The sequence below is a fragment of the Canis lupus genome, chromosome 26, assembly GCF_048164855.1.
Source record: "Canis lupus baileyi chromosome 26, mCanLup2.hap1, whole genome shotgun sequence".
Taxonomy (NCBI): Eukaryota; Metazoa; Chordata; class Mammalia; order Carnivora; family Canidae; genus Canis; species Canis lupus.
Genome location: NC_132863.1, coordinates 27,552,262 through 27,564,768, shown reverse-complemented (window position 1 = coordinate 27,564,768; position 12,507 = coordinate 27,552,262). Strand labels below are relative to the sequence as shown.

Below are 12,507 nucleotides of genomic sequence, written 5' to 3'. Positions count from 1 at the left end.
CTCCTTCCTTTGACCTACATTCTTTTTTTTAAGATTATTTTTTTGACAGAGCACACAAGCATGGGGAGAGGGAGAAGCAGGCTCCTTGCTGAGCAGGGAGCCCCACCCAGGGCTTGATCCAAGGACCCTGAGATCATGACCTGAGCTGAAGACAGATGCTTAACCAAGTGAGCCACCCAGGCACCCTCCTACATTCCTTTTTCTTTCATGTATTTACAGAGCTGCTGCTATATGCCAGGTACTGTTCTAGGACCTGGGGAGAGAGCAAAGAACAAAAACAGACATGAGAGTTACTCATAGTGTCTAGAACTTAGATATGCGACCTATATGTTAAAAGCCTAGGTGCTACTTACTGTGACTGAGAAAAATGTTATTTAACCTCCTATCTGTAAGATTGGAAGAAAGGTAGAACCTATATCACAGGGATGCTGTAAGTCAGATTAAATAGTATAAATTTAGAATAATGGTATCAATGTGCTGAAGGGGTGAAAGCTTGAACAACTGGGTGGATTAATAGAGCAGCTAACAAGATGGGAAAGCTAGTCAGTTCAATTTGAGATACCAGATGGAGAAGTCAACTAGACCATTGGATATAGAGATGGAAAACTGGGTAGAAAAATCTGGACTAGAGCTAAAATTTGGAAGTAATCTATATGTAGCTATCAAAACCTTGAGAATGGATAATATTGTTAAGGAAAGCTAGGGCTTTTAAGTATCCGAGGAGAGGTATTAATTGCCTATTCTTTAAGAAGCAGAGTAGTATAATGAATGGAAGGAGCACACTGTTTAAAATAAATCTTTATCTCTTATGTTCAAATTTACCCATCTGTAAAATGGGAATAGATAACAATTCTCCCATGTGGTTGCACCTTCCTTTATTTTATTACATGGTACTGCATTTTTATTGTTTATAAGAATTTGTTCAAACTCCAGGGTAAGAAGTGCTTTTTCTGCATCTTCAACAGCCAAATAAGACAGCACGTATCAACTCTACGTATATTACATGCATACACACCACAACCTAGGTAGTTTGTATTTTTTGTCATTAAAGATGAAGAACTCAAGCACTGAGAAGTTTACTAATCTAACCAAGGACACAGAGATAGTAGAACCAATTTGGCACTCAGTATATGTTAATGGGTAAACAAATCATAATAAAAGCGCGTATTCTAGTTTCCCCTCTTCCCAAGTGTCCTTCTGGAATTGTGCTTGATGAATAATAAGATTATAGACAATCACTGCCCTTGAGTTGTTAACATTTCTTCCATTTTCCCTAATTTAGTTGAGACTGTTTTACATTTTAGTCAGCGAGATTAACCGAGAAGCTCTTTCAGGTAGGGAATTATGTCCTGTACATTTTGGTGTTCCATTGTCGAGTCATTGAGCGTAATGTGTATAGTCATTCTTAAAAACAAAAACTCCGTTCCCCTTGTGACACCCAAGAAAGGAGGTGGTGTGGCTGGCAGTCGTAACACAGGTGTTAGAATGGAGGACTGGGAATTAGGAACCCTGAGTCTTGGATGCTAGTTCTTCAGTTAACTGTGCTCATTCACCAAAAATTTCGTAAGCACCTTCCACAAGCCAAGCACTGTGCTAGGCCATGTGCCCTTGGGTACGTCTCCAGGTCCATTTAAGGAGGAGGATGCCTTCCTTGCCCTGCAAGGGTTCTGAAGCGCTTCATTAAGGAGGAGATTTGGCGGAAGGGGAGCAGGCGGGCCAGACGCTGCACTCAACGCCCCTCCTTCCCGGCAGCTCCAGTTTCGGGTTCTCCCAGGAGACTCCGCAACCTGAGAAACTACATCCAAGATGGCGCCGCCGGGCACTCCCGGCTCAGCCACCATCTTCTCTGTAGTTCCCGAGCGGGGCAGGCGCAGTGCGCCTGCGTGGCCCCGGTATCCTCAGCGCGCCTGCGCGGCCGCAGAGCCTTCCCCGCCCCTCTCGCAGCCGCTACCGCTGCCGCTGCTGCACTGCTGGCGGGTACCCGCGCCTCAGGTGAGTGAGCGCCTCAGCCCGGCCTGTTGGGGACGCGCGGCGCTGCCTGCGGGGGTGTCGCTCTCCCGGCTCTCTCCCGCGCCTCATCTCCGCGGCGCGCGGGGGCCCGGGGCTCGCGCTGCCAGCCTTCTCCGAGTCTCCGACGCCGTCCGCGGACCTGGCTCAGCCCGGCCTCCCTCAGCTGCCCCCAGTGCCCGGGCTTCGGGGCCCCGCGACGAAGCCGCCGATGACAGCGTGCGGACGGCGAGGGCCGAGCCTCGGGGCGCCCGACCCCTCGGTCTCAGGGACGTACCTCAAGCGCGCCCCCCTTTCCTGCTCCTGCCGTACAGGCAGCAGAGCTCTGTGGGCCTCGGGTCGGGCGTTCTCCTACCCCGCACGTCCCGAAGCCGGGGGTGGGGGGGTGGGGGGGGGTGGAAGGTGGGCCGGGGAGGTCGCCCGTGCGACCTCGGTGCAGCGAGGAGTACCCTCAGGCTGGACCCCACGACGACCCTGTGCGGGAGGAGCTTCTAAGCCCCACTTTGCAAATGAGGAAACTGAGGCACAGAGGTGAAGTGTTTGCCCAAGGTCATGCGCTTGGTAGTGGCAGGGCTAGATCTTGAACTCAAGGTCTTGGGCTCTCAGGCCGGTACAGTTGGGATTTGATCTTGTACCTTTAAAATTTTTTGAAACTTCCTTCTCTGGAGTTGCTTCTTCAACGTCATGAAGGTAGGCTGTGAAAACAGTATCTTGTTGGAGTACAATTGAGGTGTTACTGTAATAATAATAATAATCGTAGTAGTATGTGTTGATAAGAGGTCACGTTCGTCCAAGGCTTACTGTGTGCCAAGGATATTACTGAACATCTTATGATGATTAGCTCACCTAATACCTTAGCATTTCCCAATCCAGTGCATCCCCCTTCTTTTTCATGCAGCTTTTTTTTCCCCTCTGCAAAGCTGGCCTCCATGTCACAGGTAGACAGATTAGAACCTCGTGGCTTAGGAGGTAGGGAAGCTTTCCCATATTACCTCACTGGCGGAACAGGGATAAGCCTGGTCTCCCCGCATCCAAATTTTACCCCCAGCCTGGGCCCCCAGAGGATATATAATTTGTCTTCCTTTTCTGGCTGCCGGGAGAGCAGGACTGGCTGGATCTGGAGGTGACAGAGCAAATTTGGCGAGCACTCACCTCATTTGGGTGCTATTTTTTTTTTTTCCTCTGTTCCAAACGCTGGGCTTGAGCATCTCAGTATTTAAAACAAAGTAGCAAGAGAAAGAAGGCATTGACAAAGTGGTGGTGAATATAAGAAACCTCCATGATTTAAAGCCCCTAAGGAACAGCTGTAAAAATATGTGAATGTTTCTTCCCCAAAATAACTAGCTCAAGTGTCGATTTTTTCTCCCTTAGCAAATCTTCCTACACACTTCAGAGCTCCATTAACTCATCACCTTTTCTGTGAAGCCTTCCTTGCTTGATTTTTCCAATTAAAATTATACACGCATACACAGTAGGGTAGAGGCTTCAGTCTTACCCTCAGGACTGTTAGCTCTTTGAGGTCAGGAGTCATCTTTGCAGTCCCAAGTGCTGGGTTCATAGTAGGCCCTTGGTAAAGATTCTGTGAATTTCCACTGTTTCTTTTCATTACTCAGTGTGATGTTTCCCTGCTGCCCTTCTGTTCCTCCTTCTTGCCCTTCAATTTCTCTTTGCTGTACTTTCCTTTAGAATCAACTTCTGGTTGAATCTGACCTGCCACTCAGAAGTCTCCATTCCATCCTGTTTCTGTAAACAGAAACCCAGATAAGGGTTTTGCACCAAGAAGCCTCTTTATCCCCAACTGTAAATAGTAGATTTGGGGATAAAGAGGCTTCTTGGTATATGCCACTTAAGTGTACAGGGCAGTTTTTATTTGCATGCTGAAGTAAGGTAATCTGAGGCTTATGGCCTTGTAGTCTATCCCTAGATACATGTGAGAATTTTTACATTCTTTTGCCTTATGTGACTGAAAGTATGCCCAAAGGGCTCTAAGGGAGGCAACAGATCTATGGATAGGTTTTCTACATAAATGAAGCTTTTTAAAGAGTTTTTCTAAATAACTTTCTGCAAATATATCAAGCTGTTATTGTATGTAAGGCATGATATAAGATTTTCAGTTGAATAGGGGGATCCCTGGGTGGCTCAACGGTATAGCACCATCTTCAGCCCAGGACCTGATCCTGGAGACCCAGGATCGAGTCCCATGTCGGGCTCCCTGCGTGGAGCCTGCTTCTCCCTCTGCCTGTGTCTCTGCCTCTCTCTCTCTCTCTCTCATGAATAAAATCTAAAAAAAAAAAAAAAAAGATTTTCAGTTGAATAGATGATGATCCTTGTTAAAAGAGCTTACTAGCTAACTGGGGAAACACCATATCTGGCTGTAACTCAAGTCTAAAAGTTGCTATAATAGCATTATAAACAAGCAATATGACAGTATAATGGGACATTTCTTAAAATCATACACAGTTGAAGTTGGCAGGAAGCATCAAGTCATTGAGTCTTTTTTGCTTTTGTGGACCTCATCCTGAGAAGTGAACTTGTCCAAGGTCACAGAACCGGGGCTACAACTTGGAAATTCTAGGTTTTTATTCATTAATTAGTGAATTCATCCTTATATCAACCAGCAAGTCTATTAAAATTCCATTTGTGTGCTTAGAACAGAGGTGAGGAAGAGAAACAAAAATGATTCATGTCTTTAAGGAGCTTTGCTGGGGAATAGTAAAGAACTGTTAATTGTTAACTATAATTGTGTGGTGGAGGAACTAGGTGTGTCACAGGAGTTGGGGGAGAGGCAAGAGGGATCAGCATGAGCTGTGGTAATGAGAGCACTTTGGGGAGGAGTTAGGACTTTCTGGGCTTTGACAGGTTGATAGGGTAAGAATTAAAAGGACAAGGAAAGGATTTTGAAGTAGCATGGTGAAACCCTGTTTAAGAAAATAGTAAAAAAACAAAAACCAACCAACAAACCTGGCTTGACTGGATTATAATAGTGGTTCTCTACCCTTAGTGTGCATTAGAATTACCTGAAGAGTTTAAAACTGATTTTAGGGGGTGCCTCGCTGGCTCAGTCAGTAGAGCATGCGACTCTTGATCTTGGAGTCATGAGGTCAAGAAACACTGGGCTAAAAAAATAAAAAATAAAACCATGTTGTGGGGGACCCTACCTCCAGAGTTTCTGATTTAGTAGGTCCAGAGTGGGGCCTGGAAATTTGTATTTTTAACAAGTGCTCCGGTGATGCTGATGGTTCTAATCTAGGGACGACACTTGGAGAATTTCAACTGGATTAGAAAGTTGAGAATCTAGAGTCAAAAACTCTCAAAGAATTTATTCCAGAAAAGTATAAAAATGTGTGTTATATACCAGGAGAGGAAAACTCTGGAAAGATACATTCCAAACTGTAATAGTAGTCACTTCTGGAAGTAGTATTTAGGGGATTGGAGAATTCACTTTGTATTCTATACCTTTTCTATCTTATTTTTGCATTGTTCATATATTCCTTTTGTATTTTAAAAAAGGAAGAGTCCTTTTTGAAGATATAAATGGATTTAAAAAGAGCTTGCCGAAGTAATCTAGTGTCATACAGTAAACATATTTAGACTGTATGCCAGATGCTACTAGGTTCTGGAAATACAAAACCTTAGCTAAAGTTTGCAGTCCAGTCATAGAGATGGGCAGATAACAGTTCTACATGGTATCATGTGAGCTTCCTAAGAGCAAGGACAAGAGTCTAGTCTAGCTTTGTGCATGGCAGCTGATAAGCATTTGGTAAATGATGAGTGAATGAGCAAATCCAGGCAAGAAGTGAGGACAGAAAGAAAAAGAAGAGGCAAATGGGAGATTCTGGAAGAAAAATTGGCAAGCCCGAACAGGGATGATAAAAGGAAAATGTGTGTCAAGGACTTCCAAATCCAAAGATTGATAACATTTTGACTGGGTTTACTGCAAAACTGGGTGTCAAGTTTTCTATTCTGAAAGACCTTTTTAAATCAAGCCCCCTCCCGTTTTTAAAAGACACACAAAAACTTAACCTAGATTGAGTGTATTTACCACATTTCAGAGCTTTCTTTAGTAAATGAAAATTTTTAGTTTTTTCTTCTAAGGTTTTATTTATTCATGAGAGATACAGAGAGAGGGGGCGGGGCAGAGACAAAGGCACAGGGAGAAACAGGCTCCCTAGATGGAGCCTGATGTGGGACTCCAGGACTCCATCCCAGGACTCCAGGATCATGCCCTAGGCTGAAGGCAGGTGCTAAACCACTGAGCCACCCAGGGATCCTGAAAAATTTTAGTTTTAATCACAATGCTAATTCTGTTGGATTTATCATATTTATCTACAATTTTGCCATCATTTGTTCTTTTATTAATGTAAAATTAAGACATGTGGAGGATGTTTTAAATACCATGCAAAAATGAATAGTATTGTATCTTCATCTTATTTCTTCAGTGAAGGGATTCTGTCATGTTTTCCATAACGCCTTACAGAGCTTGACATATTATCAGTCCTAGATAAATATATATTGTTCATGGCTGAATGGGGTGTACTTTGAAGGTAATATGGCTTCACTGCATTCTGTGATGATTTCTATATAAACACTAATTACATTACCAAACAGGCTATGCTATTAAACTTGGTAAAGAGCATATGATATGGAGTAGGTGTTTCCCCCAGCTTTTTTTTTTTTTTTAAGATTTTGTTTATTTATTCATAGAGACACACAGACAGAGGGGCAGAGACACAGACAGAGGGAGAAGCAGGCTCCATGCAGGAAGCCCAATGTGGGACTCGATCCCAGGTCTCCAGGATCACACCCCAGGCTGCAGGCAGGGCTAAACTGTTACGCCACCGGGGCTGCCCTCCCCCAACTTTTTGTTTGAAATTTGTACTTTTTATCTTTCTCAGAGATTTAATATAGAAAATGAAATTTCATTTCCCAAGTAAAGGGGTGGCTTCCCCCAGGCTTTGGCTACATTATTTGACTATAGTTCCCTCACCACTTAAAAAATGTCCACATTCTAGTTTGAGTTTTCAGTTGATCAAGTATAAATTTCTGATACAGCCATTCTTTATACTTTATTACCTATTATTTTATTTTTTGTTGTTACAGGTTTGCAGTATCTTTTTAAAGGTAATGGTGTTTCAGGCCTGGGGCCATAGTTATTCTGTTGTAGAAACTGTGAGTTTGATAGCCTAAGCCCTCATTAATGCAATAAATCAGGAAAGTGCTTCCTATTTATAATAATATAATGATAAGGTTCAAAGTCTTGTCATCTTTTCATTTAATTGGTAATTGTTGGGATGCCTGGGTGGCTCAGTGGTTGGGTACCTGCCTTTGGCCCAGGACATGATCCTGGAGTCCCACGATCTATGGATGAAAATTGAATACTTTTTTAAAATTATGAGATTTTAGCTCTGAAGCTGTTTTATGTGAAACCATAATACTTGGCAGATAGAAAAGAGGGGAATCAGGCTATTTTCTCTTTATTTCGGCAGTTGAGAAAGCTCTAGACACAGGGCCTTTCCTGCCATTCTTCAACTTTTGTAGATACTGCTTTTGAGTCTTCGTGTTGGGACATAGTTTTAATATAGTATTGACTAAAATATAACTTTGAGTGATTATATCGAATAGGATAGATTGCTTTTCAGATACATCCAGGGTACAAAGCTCTTTTATTCATTAAAATAATAGTGATAATAATAATAATACCTAAACTTTGTATGGTACTTTTTAATTTTCAGAATTTTTTGGTCATTTAGATCCTGGTAAACTCTAGTAGCCAAACCTGAAAAATTAAGCAGAATTAATGATGAGCTGGCATCATGTAGAAAAAGTTGTCTGTAGAGGCCTGACCAAGCTCTAGATGCAGGATGTTCAAGTTCAGATCCTTCTGCCTGGTTCAAATTTTAGCAGTGTGGCTTTCTACATATTGCAGAACCTCTCCAAGCTTCAGTTTCTTCATCTGTAGAGTGGGGGAAGATTATAGTACCTATCTTAGAAGTGGGTTGGGAGATAAAATGAAACAATGAATGGATAAAGTGCTTATCATAGTTCAGTGTATTCGGTTAGTATGAGTATTGGGTTACCACATCTTACAGCCCTTGTTTGTCCTTTATCTCCTTGCAGGCTGTCTTAAAGAACCAATTGTTGCCAGGGTTTCTGTCTTAAAGCTGATAGGAATCCAGATCCTGTCCCAAGAGCATGTACTAGAACCTTGGCAGCAGTAGTTTTCCTAGTGTCCTGAGTTGGATCCCTAAAGAGTGGAAAACAGAAGGTAGTGCTTCTGTTTCTAGAGTTACTTTAGTGTAACCACTATGTTAGAGCTTCAGCTGGTTGGTGGGTGTCTGGGATTAACAAGAAGGCCCCTACATGGGTGTTGCTCTGTTCTAGTAGTTATCTGTACCAGTGCCCTGGAATGAATAGGATGATTATACAGCTCAGGCTCAGATTCCCAGCTTGGCAGTCTCTGCAAACCTCCTGTTTACCACCTGCTGCCATGCCAGAATTTAGGAGTGACACAACAGGAAGGTAGGGCTGTTTTAAGGGGTGCTGCTGTTTGCCTTTCAGAAAAATTCAAGGTGCAAGGACGGCCCTTCCAGGGGTGTTTCTGTTAGAATGAGGGTCTATGAGCATGCTTTACCAGCTGCTTTTGACCACTTTTCTCCCCTACCTTTGCTTATGCGATAGCATCTCTGAGGGTATTTCTTTTGCTGGAGAGTAATCCAGACTGCTTTATGTAGTAAAAAGGTCAGTGAGCTGTGTTATAAAAAGTCATTGTTTCTTCCATGGAGCTGGGTGGCTTAGGGCTTGTTTTTCTGACTTTCTGTAGTCTCCTGAGACAGTTTCCTTTCCTAAGGGTCCCCAGGGGATAGCAGTGAAACCAACATCCATTACTCTAGACACTAAAGGAGGTACTTAAGTCAATAGCTTTATGATTAGATTAATTCAGGCTTTAACCCTGGCAAAACTTAAGAGCCAAGTCATCAGATAATTGTGCTTCTTATAGACTGACGTATGGAATTTAGCCCAGTCCTTTGTGATATCTTTCAGAGCCTAGACTAGGAAACCAGGTGCTAGTCCCAGCCCCACACCCAGTTCGTCATGTGAATTTAGGCAAATCACTTAAATTTCTAGACCTCTTTTCTCATCTGAGGTTGAAGGCCTGACTGTAGACTACTGGTTCTCAGCCCTAGCTGCATGCAGAATCACCCATGAAACCTTTTTTTTCTTAAGGATTTTATTTAGTTATTTGAGAGAGAGAGAGTGAGCATGCAAGTACCGAGAGAAGCAAAGAGAAAGGAAGAGAGAATCTGAAGCAGGGCAGCCCCGGTGGCACAGCGGTTTAGTGCTGCCTGCAGCCTGGGGCGTGATCCTGGAGACCCTGGATCGAGTCCCACGTTAGGCTCTCTGCATGGGGCCTGCTTCTCCCTCTGCCTGTGTCTGCCTCTCATTCTTCTGTGTCTCTATGAATAAATAAATAAAATCTTTTTTAAAAAAAGAGAGAGAGAGAATCTGAAGCAGATTACACACTTAATGTGGAGCCCAACGCAAGGCCAGATCTCATGAATACAAGATCACGACCTAATGCAAAACCAAGAGTCAGGGCAGCCCTGGTGGCTCAGTGGTTTAGCGCCACCTTCAGCCCAGGGTGTGATCCTCGAGACCCAAGATTGAGTCCCACGTCAAGCTCCCTGCATGGAGCCTGCTTCTCCCTCTGCCTGTGTCTCTGCCCTTTCTCTCTCTCTCTCTCTCTCTCTCTCTGTCTCTCATGAATAAATAAATAAAATCTTAAAAAAAAAAAAACAAAACGAGTCAGATGCTTAACCAAAGGCATCCCCCCCCCCCATGGAATTTTAAAAACAATACTTGGGCCTTACCCTTGCCCAGTTAAATTGTATCTTTAGGGTTAGAGCCTAGGTATTAATGTTCTTCAAAGCTTCCCAGGTCTTTCTAATAATGTGTAGCTAAGAGAAATACTAGATAAGATGACCACATTTTATTTTATTTTTAAGATTTTATTTATTTATTCATGAGAGACACAGAGAGAGAGGCAGAGACAGAGGCAGAGGGAGAAGCAGGCTCCATGCAGGAGCCCGATGTGGGACTCGATCCCATGACTCCAGGATCACGCCCTGAGCTGAAGGCAGATGCTCAACCACTGAGCCACCCAGGCATCCCAAGATGACCACATACATTTTAAACAAGTATGTCATTCTGTTCTTCAGGAACCTTTACTGTCCATATAGTAAAGTCTGATCCATATGTTGTGACCAGCTTATCTTCTTTCCAGCTACATGGTTCTTGTCTCCTGGATATGTTGTTCACATTTCTTTCTTTCCCAACCTGATATGCTCACATGGAATGTCCTTTCCTCCCATTCATCTGTGCAAAACATATCCATTCAGGGTCCATCATTGTTACTTCCTATGGGATCACCGCAGTCCTTATTTATTTCTCCTACCTCTGCACTGGTTCCAGACTTCATTAGCTCTGAATGCAGTGAACACTAGGTGCAATGTAAGACATGATACTCAAGCAATATTCTTTTTGGAGCATAGGACACATGGAAATACCACTGGTTTGACTTTGATGCTTTAATAGCATTGACGCTATTAAAACATCTGTGGGTATCTTGTATTATTGGCTAAATCATTATGTGTGTATATCTTATAACTATCAGTTAATGGGTTGCTATCTATGACCTGCTCCAATGGGCATTTATAGCTTTATCTTCTATTACTAATAGGAAATTACTCTCTTGCCAAGCTGGGACATTTTCCAGCAGACCTATGCTTTCTCATCTTCTTGCGTTTAAGTTCTCCTCCCTTTCTGGAATTTCTTTTTCTATTCTTCTCTCATTCCCACCTATAAGAAATGAATCCTTTCTTCAAGATCCAGTTCAAATATTACCTCCTCCATGAAACTTTTTCTCAACACCCACAACCTGCATTAACTGACCTTTGCCCTAAAGCTCCATAACCTTTAGAACAGTGGTTCTCAAGTTGGGGGCGATTTTGCCCCCCAGAGGACATTTGGCAATATCTGGAGACATTTTTGGTGGTCACATTGGTTTGAGGAGGGTGCTACTGGCTTCTAGTGGGTAGAGGCCAGAAATACTGCTAAATATTCCACAATGCCCAGGACAGTCCCCCCACAACAAAGAATTATCTGGCCCACAATGTTAGTGGTGTTGAGGTTGATTGGGAAACTAACTGCTTTAGAGTTTGTCCAGTTCACAGGCTCATGTTTATAGTGCTTTGAACTGCAGTGATTTGTTTATAGACTTAATCTCCCTTATTCAGTGGACTTAATAGTTGAAGGTGAACTCAGTCCCAAACCTTTGCTTTCTTGTTAACTTCATAGGATGGAATCCTACAGCCTGTGGCCTGATCCTAACTGCTTAGTGTAATTTAGGGCCATAGATAAAAAGAGGTCTTCAGCGTGGGGTGGATGCAGTGAGGCAGTCAGCTAAATTTCTCTCCTTTTCACCCTCCAGGTCTTTTTTTTTTTTTTTTTTAAAGATTTTATTTATTTATTCGTAGGAGACACAGAGAGAGAGAGAGAGGCCGAGACACAGGCAGAGAGAGAAGCAGGCTCCATGCAGGGAGCCTGATGTGGGACTAGATCCCGGAACTCCAGGATCACGCCCTGGGCTGAAAGGCAGGCGCTAAACCGCTGAGCTACCCAGGGATCCCCACCCTCCAGGTCTTTTCGTCTGTAAGAACCTGGGAGGCCATGTGATACAGGGGCTACAGGGCATAGAGGGAACAGTTGGGGTTCAGTTCTAGCTATTGCATGTATTAGTTGTGTTGTATTGCTCAGTCCATTTCACTTCTTTCAGTCTCAGTCTCTTCATCTACGGACATAGGGATGATGCTGGTGTACTGGGGCTTTATTTCACAGTAATACTTCACATTTTTTACATTTAACCTCCAATAAGATGTTAAATGTAAAGGTGCTTTGTAATTGTGAGGTGCTATAATAATTACTCATTCAGACAGTGGTTTATATGTAAAAAGAAAGGATGTGAGTCAGCTTGCTGTAGAAGCACTGCTGTCTACCTTCTCACTTCCTGCAGTCTTTCAGTCATAACTACTTCAACACCAGCTGACCCCTTCCAGCTCATTCTCCTCAGGAAGCTTCCTTTGTTGCCTTCATTCTGTTTTGGTTGCCTGTGTGCAATCTTGCCAAAACTAAAGTGATCGACTCTGCCCTTAGAATACAAACCAGTGACCTGGTGTCAGTACATCCTAGCAAAGCCTGATGAAGACCAGACAAATTACCATGGTCATGGGGAAAACTACAAAACAAGACCGCATATAGTTTAGAAAGCCAATACGATGTGTAGTCCCTTATTGTCTTTTTCAAGTAACAAAGCAATGTTTTCAAGCACTAGAAATCTTCGTGAATTTTCTCTTACTAAATAGACACAGTGCCAGGTACGATAAAAGCCTGAGAGTTCCATGCCCCTGGGATCAGGCCAGGTGCACCTTTCTGCTGATACGCTGA

General features: G+C 43.2%; 1 protein-coding gene across 7 annotated transcripts in view; it reads left to right on the top strand.

Moving 5' to 3' along the window:
- The first annotated feature begins 1,860 nt into the window (after nt 1-1,860).
- Nucleotides 1,861-12,507, top strand: part of NDRG3 (NDRG family member 3) — a 74,816-nt gene continuing 64,169 nt past the window's right edge. For 6 of the 7 annotated variants that reach the window (XR_012018549.1, XM_072800920.1, XM_072800918.1 and 3 more), the window contains exon 1: nt 1,862-1,992. The gene's annotated coding sequence lies outside the window, so the exon portion shown is untranslated. Of the gene's footprint in view, nt 1,993-12,507 lie in introns of all 7 variants that reach the window. The other variant, XR_012018550.1, reaches the window with a different exon arrangement.